Source organism: Meriones unguiculatus (genome assembly GCF_030254825.1).
Source record: "Meriones unguiculatus strain TT.TT164.6M chromosome 13 unlocalized genomic scaffold, Bangor_MerUng_6.1 Chr13_unordered_Scaffold_40, whole genome shotgun sequence".
NCBI lineage: Eukaryota > Metazoa > Chordata > Mammalia > Rodentia > Muridae > Meriones > Meriones unguiculatus.
In genome coordinates, this window is record NW_026843649.1 from 4,608,424 (window position 1) to 4,622,072 (window position 13,649).

General features: G+C 42.4%; 1 pseudogene; it reads right to left on the reverse strand.

Moving 5' to 3' along the window:
• LOC132651130 (zinc finger protein 91-like) overlaps positions 1-13,649 on the reverse strand; it is a 310,759-nt pseudogene that overhangs the window by 229,438 nt on the left and 67,672 nt on the right.

A 13,649-nucleotide genomic window follows, 5' to 3' on the forward strand; every position in this document is an offset into this window, starting at 1 on the left:
GAAGTAAATGAAATGAATACACAGCATATCAAAACTTATAGTACACAATGTAAATGTTGAACAGAAGACAGTTCATAGCACTAAGTACATTCAGAAAAAAATAATCAGAAAGATCTCTTAGTAGCAACTTAACAGCACACCTAAATACTCTAGAAAAAAAGAAGTAAACATAACTAAAAGGAGTAGACAGTGAGAAACTACTGAACTGTGTCTTCACTGGTAAAACCGAATGTTTTAACAGGAAAAGAAAGGTGGATCCTATCAAAATTGATAATGATAAGATTTGAATAGTAGAGATCTTCTGAATAAGCAGAGGTAACTCTTCATCAGAGACCTTGGTCATTGAGTCCAAACAAACTTATAAAGACTAGTGATTTCTTCTTAAATAAAAAATGGGTATGGGGCAGGGTTTTGATGTAATCTTTTCAGGAGAATAAAAACATCCAACTAAATAATATGGATACCACTGGACCACCACATGAAACTTCTGAAGAAAAAGGACAGAATATGTCACCAAAAGAATATGCCCAAAGAAAAGGAGTAACTGGTCAAGTGGTATCACTCACCTTAATGTTGTCTCTTCGGCCTTTTACAGACATAAGTGCAAATTGTCTTTATGTGCTTGCTAAAGGACAATCCAAAATCTCTAACTCTAATATCAGAAAAGCCACCTGGTAAGAAATAGAGGAAAACAGAAAAATAAATGAAGACTCTATTGCCACTAATCTCATAAATCTTCTGGCATGATGTGACTTCTGTACTCCCCACAAACTTCAACAATCAAGAATATGTTCAGTATTTGTGGGAGAAAAAAGCCAAAAACATAAGCCTAAAATATAGCCAATTTTACATGAAAAAACCTAAAGAAACTCTAACATGAAAAATGTACACTGGATCAGAGATACCTTTGATTTTTTTAAATTTAATACAAATTAAATAAACACAGATTTCACAACTCCTACAAGACAAACTCAAAGTACACCAAAACTGTTATATTTTTGACTTTGCAGCTACTCCTAATGTCCTTTCCAGAGAGTCCTTTTGTTCTGGATGTCTCTTAGAAAGTGGAGGTGATAAAAAAGATGAGCTATGGCTTTCAGTCCCTCATGTCGCCTTGTGGGTTCAGGCACATCTCTGCCCTTGCCAACACTCACACCCAAAACAAAGTTGGAGAATAATTTAATGTTTCCTGCTGTGTGGATTATGTCACAAGATGTGGAATCTGCCCTATTCACTTATCTAAAACCAGGCACACCTGACACGGACAAAATTTTGCACCTCAGAAAATCCTTTTGAACCCAAGAATTCAATTTTCCTGAATTACACCAGTGTGTTCATTGATAGTTGAAAGGTAAAAAATAAATTTAAAAAAAAATAAGCAAGTATTGCTTAAGATGACCACCACCACTTTTTTTTTTACCACTTTCAAAACTATTTATAAAATTTGTTACACAAAACCATGTGTGGAATATAACATGAGGCATTTCTAGAAATGAGACTTTCAGTTTTCCAATCTATCTATCTAATGCACAGCAAAAGCAATGCCTGGGTGTGCACACTAGATAGTGATACTATAAGCACCACAACTTTCTACTGCCCAAGCCACAGGGTCCCCTCCTCCTTGAACAGTCAACACTCAAGAAGGGTAAGAGGACAAGGATCTCTGCTGAAGTCACCACATGGAAAACAACAGAATCAGAGTCTGAAACACAGCCCATCTCGGTCAAAGCAGAATAGGCCGTGATAGCTTAGCAGACCTGCTCTGCCTGGCCTGGGAACAATGGCCCCTCACTCACCATGGCATGGGCTCTGGTCTCATTCACAGCTCCCTACAGCTACATCAGAGTACAATCCCAGAACAAACCCATAAGCTACCTCCCACTGTTGGTCCTTACTGCTAGTCCCATGCAGACTCTCTCATTAGCTTGGACAATACAGCTGAGTCTCAGGACAGTAGTAGCTCTTCTACCAGTGTATAAAAGATCAACTGATGCAGATAGCAGAGGTATTCTAGCTTTGCCCCAACCCCTAGGGGCTCACAGAACCCTAGTGTTGTTATAAAAAAATGAAAATCCCAATTGTTTGAGTTTACCAATACAGACCCAGGAGCTAGGTACTGGGGAGAAAACCTGGTAGTTCAGAAAGTCAGATAAAGCATCCATCTGACCCTGCTACTCACCTCACATCTAAGAGGAAAAAGCTCCAAAAGCTCACCAGTTCAGATGACAGCTCAGGGGGGATAGGCCAAACTAATCCAACACCAAAGGCGTTCTAGCTCAAAGCTCAAAAAGCCCCATAGCTACCAAGCTAAAACTCCTTCCACTTTTACACTCTGTCTTAAATACATTTCAGCTGAAATTTCCACTTACTCTTTAATCCCTGTCAGCTGGCTTCTTGCTTTGCCTCTTGACCTAGGGTTAACATTATTTAATCCTATGCACAGGGAGCTTTTGAATTAAAGGTATGTTCCAGGGCTGACGGATTCATACCATAATCACCTGTTTAGAATAAATGGAAAGTTCTTGGAATTAAGATTTGTGTTAGGGCTCAACCATACCAAACAAAGCCCAGGTTTTTACAGTTCACAATCTAAGGAATCACACTGGGATCAAATCCTGCAACACCCTCATTTTGGAAATAATTTAAAATACAGTCTTCCACTCTCCCAGGGCACCTGTTCATTTTCCATGATACAGGTAATTTATGTTACACACTCAGTGTCCAGTGCATTCATCTCTACCTCATAGTTGGGAAGTCCTTCATCGAAACTTCAGTCAAAGACAAACAGTAACAACCATTAAAGAAACAAACGACCATGAATTCGAATCAAGGAGTAGTTAAGCTCATCGAAAATGAGATATAAAACAAAAAGGATGTGGCTGTTCCTAGGTATGTTGGAGTAGAAAGTTTATTATAGATAGACACAGGGAAATGTGGGACAGTCTAGAGTTGACATGACCCTGAGCTATGTGAGAAGAGAGGACAGAGGGAAGTAGAGAGCCAGAACAAAGGGCCAGGAGGATAAATGATAAATGAAAAAGACCAGGTAACCAAAACGGTTAGAATACATAAGGGAGGACAGCTGGGAGGAGGGCAGCTTAACTCCTGGGCTAGAGAACTCTGTTTGACACCCATACCTTGTAACAGGTAAGGACTGAGGGATGCTGGGAGAACCTGACAGCCAAATCTGCTTTGATTGTTAAGTAGCCACTTTAAGGATTTATCCCATCTTTTGAGATGTAAGAGTAGAGAGGAATGAGAAAGTTGAAACGATTTCATTATAATCTTAAAAATTATTTTTAAAAGTTGAAAATGGCTTTATGGTCCAATATTCTTCAGGGAATTCAAGTATGTATTAGAGCACACAAAATATTACTCACACCTTTTCTCTCTCAGGTTGTGCATTTTCAAATGGGGGGAGGGGAAAGCATTCCTGCTAGGCACTACCACCCCACTTTGTCCAGATCTTCTGTGTGTTTGAACTAGTGTAACTGTAAAAATTTGCTTTCCAGAAACAAGTTCAGCAACTAATCCATATTCTTGATTCTCTTTGTGTATAACTCCCAGCCCTAAGTATACACTTTTCACATTTACTGACCATCTAAAATTGATTACCATTATCATTGCCATCTTCCCTCTTCCCCTCCCTTTCTGTGTTGTGACAACACCAGCTTCAAAGTAGCTCAGTGAGCTCAATTCTTACACAGGTCTCGCTTTATTTGTAATCACCCAGCTCCAAACAAACAAACAAACAAAACCCAGGGAAGTCAGTGGACACTCATTCACTGATCTCTTTTACTTCACACTAACCAGTCAGGGCCCACCTGAAAAGAGTTGGAGGATTATATTCTAGGCACTGGGCTGTAGAGGTAGCATTCAGTGTTCAAATAAAGTGTAAACTACATAACATGTGAAAGGCTGATCTACAGGAGACATTGCTTTAAACAAAAACAAAAATCAAAGCACTAAAGAAAAAGGAATGAAATTCTTAATGACTGGGGATTATCAGAGAATATTAACTAATAGACTAGAGCAGTGATTCATCAACAAAATAAAATTTAGTAATACCAACAACTGACTTATTTATTTATTTATTTATTTATTTATTTATTTATTATGTATACAGTGTTCTGCATGCATGTACACTTGCACGCCAGAAGAGAGCACCAGATTTCATATAGATGTTGTGAGCCACCATGTGGTTGTTGGGAATTAAACTTGTGATCTCTGAAAGAGCAGCCAGTGATCTTAACCTCTTAGTTGAAAAATACACATAGCATACTGACTTTGAAAAACACAGGTCAATCTCTTGTAGAGTGAAAGCCATTAATAAGATACTGTTTAATGTTGTCCCTGTGTACAATATTAGCTGCTGAGACCTGTAACCTGACAGACACAGCTTTATCCACTAGCCTGTGGCTCAAATTTGAACTGACAGAACTATTTCAATGAGGATTGTACATATGGGCATAGGAAAGTCCATTAATTTGAAATTCAATATTCACTGGATCAAGCTACCTGACCCAAATTGTACACCCACCAATCTGGTCTGTTTTCATTCACATTCATGAATTAATAAATACACGTTGGAAAATTACAAATTAAAAGAACTCATCCTGCCACATTTCTAGATAATCCTGGTCAGCAAACATGTGCATCCTCCGATCCTAATCTCTAACAGGCCTGGTTATCATACTACTTATTTGTGTAGTGTTTTACAGGCAGTTTTCCCTCGGCTAAATTCTAGTTTCTCAGCAATAGTAAATCCTTTACATCATCAGTTCTACTCTTCTATATCATAGCTTGATATTGGAGTGCTTTCTGACACAGGACATATCATTTACAACCCCCACAAAATCCAAATGGATCTTTTAGAACTTAGAGAACCTACCTGACACCCCCAAAGATCACCAGGAACTAGGACTAAAAAAGGTCACCTAAAGGTCACCAGACTAGTGACTCTACCCCAAGATCACCAGGAATTGGGCCATGTCATAAGATTCCCTACCCAAGGAACAGTCTGAGGATAACCACAAGGATGGAAAAGTATCTTAAAGTGGAACAATTGTGCTGAGCACCCTACCAACCTTGTAGAAGATTCAATGACACAGAAAATACCTAACATTCCTGAGGCCTAGAGTTATGTTAGCTAGCCAATCACTTGATAAAAAGCTTGCCCTTGCTGAATGTCACCCAATCCTTTAACTGTTAAACTACAACTTCCTGGTCCTTCCTCAGACCCCAATCAAAACCCTGCCATGCAGCTGCTCAGGGCTCTCCTCTCTGATCCATTGTGTTGGTAATGATGGAGAGACCCAGCTTAAGCCCAAATAAAACTCTTTGCTCTTGCATATATGGTCCAGCTCCTGATGATCTTTGGTGACCCTAAGTGCTGGCCATAACATATGGGTTCTCATATTGGATTCCCAAGTCTCCCAAGCACCCCCAGCACATGGAGCTGAACAACAGCCAGTAAGTGAGCACTCTGTCAGTATCTCTCTGTGTCTGGCTCTGTGTTTCTGTAGTTTCTTTTTTCAAGACTCGAGGCAAAATGTGTAATCTGTGTGGTCAGAAAGGTTAGAGCTGATGCTTTGGACAGCTGTGGGGCAGAGGGGGCCTGGAAGACTTTCCAGACCCCCCTCAGAGAGGCAAATTTGTAAAGGTAATTGAGTACTGAGTTTTCTGTGATCTCTGGACCTCAGAGAGGATGAATGTGCCCCTATCTGTAAAGGGTGGTAGAGTACCCAGTTTTCTGTGATCTCTGGATCGTTGGACAAGGACAATGCAGGTATCTCCTGTAGCAGAGATTCTCTGATATCCTACTTTCATTTTTTTCCACTGCAGGAATGGTGGAATCTGCTGTCTAGCTCTGTGTATTTTTCTGCTGCACAAGCAATGGGATCTAGCTGTTTGTGTCTTGTTTAACTGTTTTGTCCCTTGTTGCCATTTTTTGTCTCTGAGACTGACTGAGGACATGGGACAGAATCCTTCTATCCCTCTAGACTTGATTCTTTCCCATTTCAGGGAAGCTTGAGCTATGCTCCACAGGCTCCCATGAGAGTGGCAAGGAGGTGCCAAAGGATGGATACAGTATGTGGAGCCCCAGGCTTGGCACCTCTGCCAATGTTCTCTGGTCTCTGGTCTGGCAGAGCTTAGCCACTACTCTGGCCTTAGGTCTGGCAGAGCGTGTCCCCTGCTCTGGACTCTGATCTTGCAGAGATTTGTTGCTGCTGTGGTCTCTGGTCTGGCAGAGTTTGGCTGGTGCTTTGGTCTCTGGTCTGGTAGAGATCAACAGATATGTTGCTGCTCCATTCTCTGGTCTGGCTAAATGAAGGTCACTGTTCCAAACTCTGGTGTAGTTGGGTGGATCCTGATTTCTTGGTAGGCCACCAATAATGGAGAAGGATAGAGGGCCCATAGAGAGACAGGCCACTGTTCTGAGTTTTGGTATTTTCTTCTTCTTCCATTCTCTTTGCATGCATTGTACCCAGTACATTTTTTCTTGTGTTGTTCTTTTGTGGTTTTGTTTGATTTGATGGTCTCAGTGCTCCATGGTGATTTTGCCTTCCCCATGCTCCTAGTGCTACAAGCTGGGGCACCTCTGGTCAGCAGTAGGAGCACACATTTCCACTTGCCTGGAAAGCCTCAGTTGCAGAGGGTTCTGTGTGCAGCAAATCCTGCTGGGCTGGAACTTATTGCCTCCTGCTTCTTCTCTGAGGAAAGTCGGTGACCTGTGGTTAGCTCTGGCTTGGAACAATGAATGCCAAATATGCTCTTAGCAGAAATCTATTGTGGTTATTACTATTATTATTTGGTTAGGGTCCCCTGTAGCCCATCCTGGCCAGAAACTCAACAGCTATAAGATGACCTTGAATTTCTGATCTTTCTGCTCTACCACTTATCAACTGAGCTACATGCTTAATCCTTTAAACTTCTTTTTGAGCCATAGGTGTCTTCAACTAGGAAGTGGACTGAACCCAAAAGGAGAAGGCTTGGCTCCACTGAGCTCCTGAATCTGTGCCAATGTACTGGCACTGTGTCAAGATTACCCACCTGAGCACCTTGGCACATGACTTATTAGCCTGGCTGCACTTATGAGATTGTTGCTTGAGAACCAAGCCAACTCTCTTTTAGGCAAGGTCTCAGTCTGGTAACTAGAAGAATTTTGTTAGAAAATCTTAGAAAGCACAGGTATGATTGTGGTTTGCATGGGTGTGGAACCTCTGTCAGTGTGCTCCCCAAAGTGCTAAAGGAAATAAACCTGGGTAGGAGGGAGGGATAGATGAGAAATTCACCATGTCTGGGTGTCTATCCTTCACCCCTCCAGAAAAATCACCAGGGCAAGAAAAAAAAAAAAGCTAGAATGCATTTTGTGTTCAAGGTCTAGAAGTGAGGCAGCAGGGGGCCTTTGGGCAATGGTTTCACAGAATTGCATCCATTCAAGTGCAATGTTTGTAAATTCACATTGAACAAGGAAGGAAATAGGAAATGAAGGGGAGGGGAGGGAAGGAACATATTCAAAATCTCCCTGACAAGAAAACAGAAAGGAAAAAATCCTGCTTAATGATGTTCCAACTTTTGTGTGTGTGCCCAAGAATTCTTTAAGTTGTGTTTATGCATGCATCCTTTCATCTTATTTACACACACACACACACACACACACACACACACACACACACACGTATATACTCTAAAAGCTTGCTGAATAATGGTGTTTCAATGTCTTCCTCACATTTCAACTGAATTATTTTTAAATGATGTACAAAGAGGACATAATCAGCTTTCCAGATATGGTCTTCTAGGGATAAGTATGGTAGGATGCAAAGCCCAGGACATTTTCTGAGGACCTGATCTCTCAAAAAACCTAATGAAAATATAGATTCTTCCCAGAAAATGAACATGTACATAAAACCAACTACATGTAAAGCACTTACAGAGTGAATGTCAGGAGAGTGACGAGGTTAAAAACTAACACCAAATAAGTGGCACTGTTGCTGTATCTGAAATTTCTATCTTGTTTAGAAATCAGAAACAGGAAGACTGTTAATCCCTGTATTTAAGGCAGGGCATCTGTATAGAGAAAAGCAATGCTTTGCTTCTCCTGTTCCTTTTTTTCTCCTCCCCTTCCTCCTCCTTCCTTACCTCCTATATGTGAAGCAAATGTTCTACCTCTGAGCTGTATTCTTAGCTTCTGTACAAAACTGGAAGATACAGGTAGTCTTAGATATAATAAAGCCAGTTGCTAAACCTCACTAAAGCTTAACGGAAGTAACTTGTTATGGGATAAATGAAAGAGAAGGCAACAGGCATGGAAGAGGCTATCCTATTAACAGCAGTAACAGAACAGGATAAAAAGACTTCAGGAGAAGTTTATTACAGGCAGCACAATGGCTGGCATTAAGAAATAAAATGCTATATGCTCCCATCCTCTAGGTGGGAATTCTGTAGTATTATCAGATTATGAAGACTTTGTTCAAGGCATTTACTCTGTAAAAGGACATTTTTCCTTCCTGAGATAATTAGTGAATTAGGTACCCAATGCTGTCCTAAGTCCTGAACCCACAAAAATGATTCATGGAAACATCATTCTTTCTCTATAAGCTTAGATTCTGGTGGGGTAATTCACCATAAACAAACCTATAGACCATGCATAGAAATGTGTATATCACTATAAATTACACTATTAAACCTAAAGAAAAGCAATAGGTACCTAACACCCCCAAAGGGATAAAGCATATACATATTCAAAGGCCTAATGGTGAGAACATTATAGTTCAGTAGGGGAAATGAAAGAAGGTGAATTTGTTTGGACTATACTAGGGAAGAAGAAAAGAACAATAATAATGATGATGATTAAGGAGGAAGCCAGAGGGGCTGAAGGGATGGCCTAGTGATGAAAAATACTTTCTGTGGGGCTGCAGAGATGGTTCAGAGGTTAAGAGCACTGGCTGCTCTTCCAGTGGTCCTGAGTTCAATTCCCAGCAATCACATGGTGGATCACAACCATCTATAATGAAATATAGTACCCTCTTCTGGCATGCAGGTATATATGCAAACACAACATTGTATACATAATAAATAATAAATCTTAAAACAAAACAAAACATTCTCTGCTTTTTTTTCTGAGTTCCTAGCATGTCCATGGTGGCTGTCAATCTTCTGTAGTTCCTGTTTTAGGGAATTTGATGTCATATGACCTCCTGGGATATACGGCACACATGTGATACACTTATGTTCATACAAGGAAAATACTCTTACCACTTATCTATGCAAAAGAGAAAAATACCCCATCAAAAAAAAAAACAGGTCAGCTGGCTTAGTGGCACACACTGGATCTCTGTGTGTTTGAGGCCATCCTTGTCTACAGAGCGAGTCCAGATGAACTAAAGCTACACAGGAAAAAACTGTCTTGAAAAGCAAAACAACAACAACAACAACAAAACAAAGCAAAACAATACAAAAATAAACAAGATCATAAAGCAAGTGTGTTGACACATGCCTGTAAATGGAGCATCAGGAAGGTCAGGAATGAAGGTCAACCTGGACTATAAGAAACTCTGTCTCAAAAACAAAACAGCAGCAGCAACAACAAAAGAGCACAAGAATCTGAGTGTCTGGGATGCTTTTGGACATTGAAATTTTTTATCTTAATTCCTGGCTACATAGGACGCTATTGAGGAGTGTAGTTGTTTGAATGATATGTTTGAAAATATGGTCCCCAGTTGATGGAACTGTTTTAGAAAAATTAGCAAGTATGCTCTTGTTGAAGAGGTGTGTCACTGTGGGTGGCCTTTGAGGTTTTAAAATCCCACACCATTCTCAGCTCTTTGCCTCATACTTATAGATCAGGATGTAGGCTCACAGCCACTGTTCTCTCTGGTTCTCTGCCTGCCATTTTTCTTTGCCACTATGGTCCTTTCCATGATGGTCATGGACTTACCCTCTGAAACTCTAGGTACCCAACCAATTGTAGGTACTTTAGGTAAGCAGCCTTGGTCATGATATCTTAGCACAGTGATAGAAAAGTAACTAAGGCAAGGGGTTTGAAAACAGGAGAGATATGCTTGGAGGTACACTTATCTCAAAGATCCTTTTGTCCCGTAAAATTAATAGTAAAATTCAGGCCTCAAAGCACCCCAACCAAGAATGCAGAACCTACTTGGGTGGGGCGGGGAGGGGCTTGCCCGAGGCGCGGCGCAGGCGCACTGCGCGCCTCCATTGTCAAGAATGATGCAAGCGCCATTGCTATGGCTACAGACGCTGAGCTCGTAGAGGGCGGGACGGGAACCTGCTTCCCGGGCGCGGTGGCGGCGGTCATGACACAGCTCATTGTGGTAGGCTGAGACCAGGAGAAGCCAGGTAAGCGTGTGTGGGGCGGGCGCAGCCTGGGCTCCGCCTCCGCCCCCGGGCTCCGCCCCCCGGCTGGGCTCCTCCCCCGCCTCTGCCTCTGGGCTCCGCCTCCGCCCCCAGCAGCCATCCAGTGGGCTAGGTGGTGCTGGGGTAGGCATTGAGGCTGGGAGTTGGGGAGGGGAGAGCGTTGGCTCCCGCGATGGAGGAGGGGCAGGTCCACGGGTGTTGGCCATCGTGGAGCGGTTGTTCCTGGCTGGCTGTGGGCGTGTGTGAGGGACCCGCAGGATGGCAGTCGCGGGGTGATGCTGGGGCTGTGCAATTGGAGGCTGGCGGGTTGGGCTGGTTGGGAGAGCCTGCCCAGGTTCTGCCAAGAGCTTCTGTGGAGGCTGCTGGTACCTGGGACTGCGCCCTCAGGCCGCAGGAGTTGGGAAGGCGGGAGCACACTGTGTGGAGTTCCTAGGGATGCACATGTGCCCTACATCCTGAGGAAGAGTGATACTGGGGCCAGTCCTCCCGGAAAGGAAGTGCAGAGAGTCCCGTGTTGCCTCCTGCCTGGCCTGGGGCGGGTGAGGTGGGGTAGTTTGGACATCCCAGTGGAATGAACACTTGCTGCTTGGAAAGGCCACAGGATCCTTGCACCTTGAAACATTTCTAGGACTATTGTTTTAGGACATATGTGCCAGCATTCCAGAATGGAATGACTCTTCTTAAGTAAAGACAGCCAGCCTACCACTGCAGGTGGTCTATCTCACTTAGCTTTCACGTGATTTGATCAGAGAATTCATCTTAAGGCACAGTTTGGCAGATACACTGCTGTTTATACTTTGATGGACTTGCTCAACCAGGAGTATACAGGGTTCATGCGGGCTTATTTTCCTACTTGTATTTCTTTGGGGTGCTATGTGTAGATAATCAGGATGTAATAACAAGGTTACTGTAGAGCTGGGAAAGCTCTTTTATTTCATGGTAATTCCAGTTTTACACTTGCAAGGAATTTTAGCTACCAGCCCTGTAGCCCCTTGTCTCAGGAGGTGCTTAGGTTGTTTTGCTGATTGTTGGTTGTTGGTAGCACTAGAGTACTGATGTTCTACTCATCTCTTTTTATTGTTTATTTATCCCTACGAATTTGTTTAAGAGAAGGAATCATTCACATTTTTTCTCACTACTGCCTAATTGAGGTCACTCAAGAGAATCGCTTGCAGGTTGGTGAGATGGCTCAGCAGATAAAGGCTCTTGCTGGGCAAGCCTGGAGACCTGAGTTTGAACCCTGAATTCCTGAAAAGGTGGAAGGCAAAAATGATTGCAAAGAGTTGTCATCTGACCTTCCCCTGTGTTCACTAGTATTCATCCTTTACCCACATCATGAACACTCCCCCCCACACACACAATAAAAAAAGAAGACTGTGGGCTGTATTTAGAGAATCTTCTTGCTGCTCCAAAATGTCATGTCATTTCACTTTTTAGTCTCTTACAGACACAGTCTTACCCAGATTGACAGTGTGGAGAATCAACTTTGTTTTAAGTCTTGTTCAGTTTTCAGTTACATTGTTCTCCTTACAACAATTTTATTTAGTTTAGTTTTTTGAAACAAATTTTCTCTACAGAGACCTGGTTGTCCTGGGCTTCCCTATGTAGACCAGGCTGGCCTTGAACCTACAGAGATCTGCCTTCCTCTGCCTTCCAAGTGCTGGAGTTAAAGACTAACCGCAGCTTCCCCACAACAATTTTGAAACAATAACAAACTTGAAGATAATTCCAAGTATGTACAGCTAATTGATGTTTTACTTTGCATATTTTGAGAGGAAGCTGCTGAACTTATGCCCTGTCACTCAGAATGGTTTAGTGTTGATTTTATACAAACAAAAACTTTGTCTTACATAATGACAGTGCACTTATCAAATTTGGTAATTCACGCTGACACAGTATTACATTTAATTTGGGTTGTGTTGACTATGTTATTACTCACATAATCGTCGAGGAAGTTGGTACATTTAAGTGTTGCATTGTTTCCTTATCTCTTTAGTCTCTTTCAATATGGAATAGTTCCATCATCTTTTTCATGATCCTGTCACTTTTTATGACTGTGGGTCAATTATATTTTTCTTCATTAATTTATTTATTTGTTCATTTTATATCCCACTCACAACCCCACTCCCTCCTCTCCTCCCAGTCCCGCCCTCATCTCACTCACCCATTTTCCCCAGATAGCCCCCAACCAACCCACCCTGACACATCAAGTTACATCAGTATTAAGTACCTCCTCTTTTACTGAGGCAAGACAAGGCAGCCCTGCTAGGAAAATGGGATCCAGAGGGAGGCCGCAGAGATAGGAGCCCAAGTCAGAGACAGCCCCTGATTAAGTTGTTAGGGGACCCACTTGAGGACAAACAGCCCATCAATTTCATATGTGGAGGGGTCCTAGGAATAGTCCAGGCATGTTCTTTTGTTGATGGTTCAGTCTCTATGAGGCCCCATGGTCCCAGGTGAGCTGGCTATGTAAGTCTTATGGTGTACTACCCCCTTCCCAGCTCCCTAAATCTTTCCTCTAACTCTTCCACAAGACTCTCCAAATTCTGCCTAATGTTTGTTTGGCGGTGGGTCTTTGCAACTGTTTCCATTATCTGTTGGATGAAGCCTCTCAGATGATAGTTATGCTAGTACCTTTGTCTACAAGCATATCATAGTATTATTAATAGTGTCAGAAGTTGAGTCTTTCCCATGGTTTGGGTCTCAAGTTGTGCCAGTCATTGGTTGGCCATTTCCTTAATCTCTGTTCCATCTTTTATTCCTGCATGTCTTGTAGGTGACAAATTTGGGTTGAGGGTTTTGTGATTTGGTTGATGCCCCCCTCCCTCCACTGGCTACAAGATGTGTCCACTTCAGTCTCAATATCCCTGCTGCTAGGAGTCTCTGCTGGGGTCACCCCCATATCTTACCAGTTACCTCCAAAGTTCCAAGTCTTCATCTTGTCTCAGAGATGTCCCAACACCAATTTCCCTTCTCCCTAGCCCTCTCACCCCCATCCTCACTTTCCGCACACCTGATCCCCTGTCCTGTTCCTCTCTTCACCCCCTCTCCAACCCACTTCCTCTCCCTCCACTTCCCATGTCTGTCCCCTTCTTAGTGGGATTCAAGTATCCTCTCTTCTACCCTCCATGTTACTTAGTTTATTTAGGTCTGTGGGTTGTACCATGGTTATCCTGTACTATATGGATAATATCTCAGGTTGGTTATTTTTGTGGACTCTCTCTAAGCTCTCTGTGTTCTCATGAATCAATGCATAAACTTGGACAAGGGTA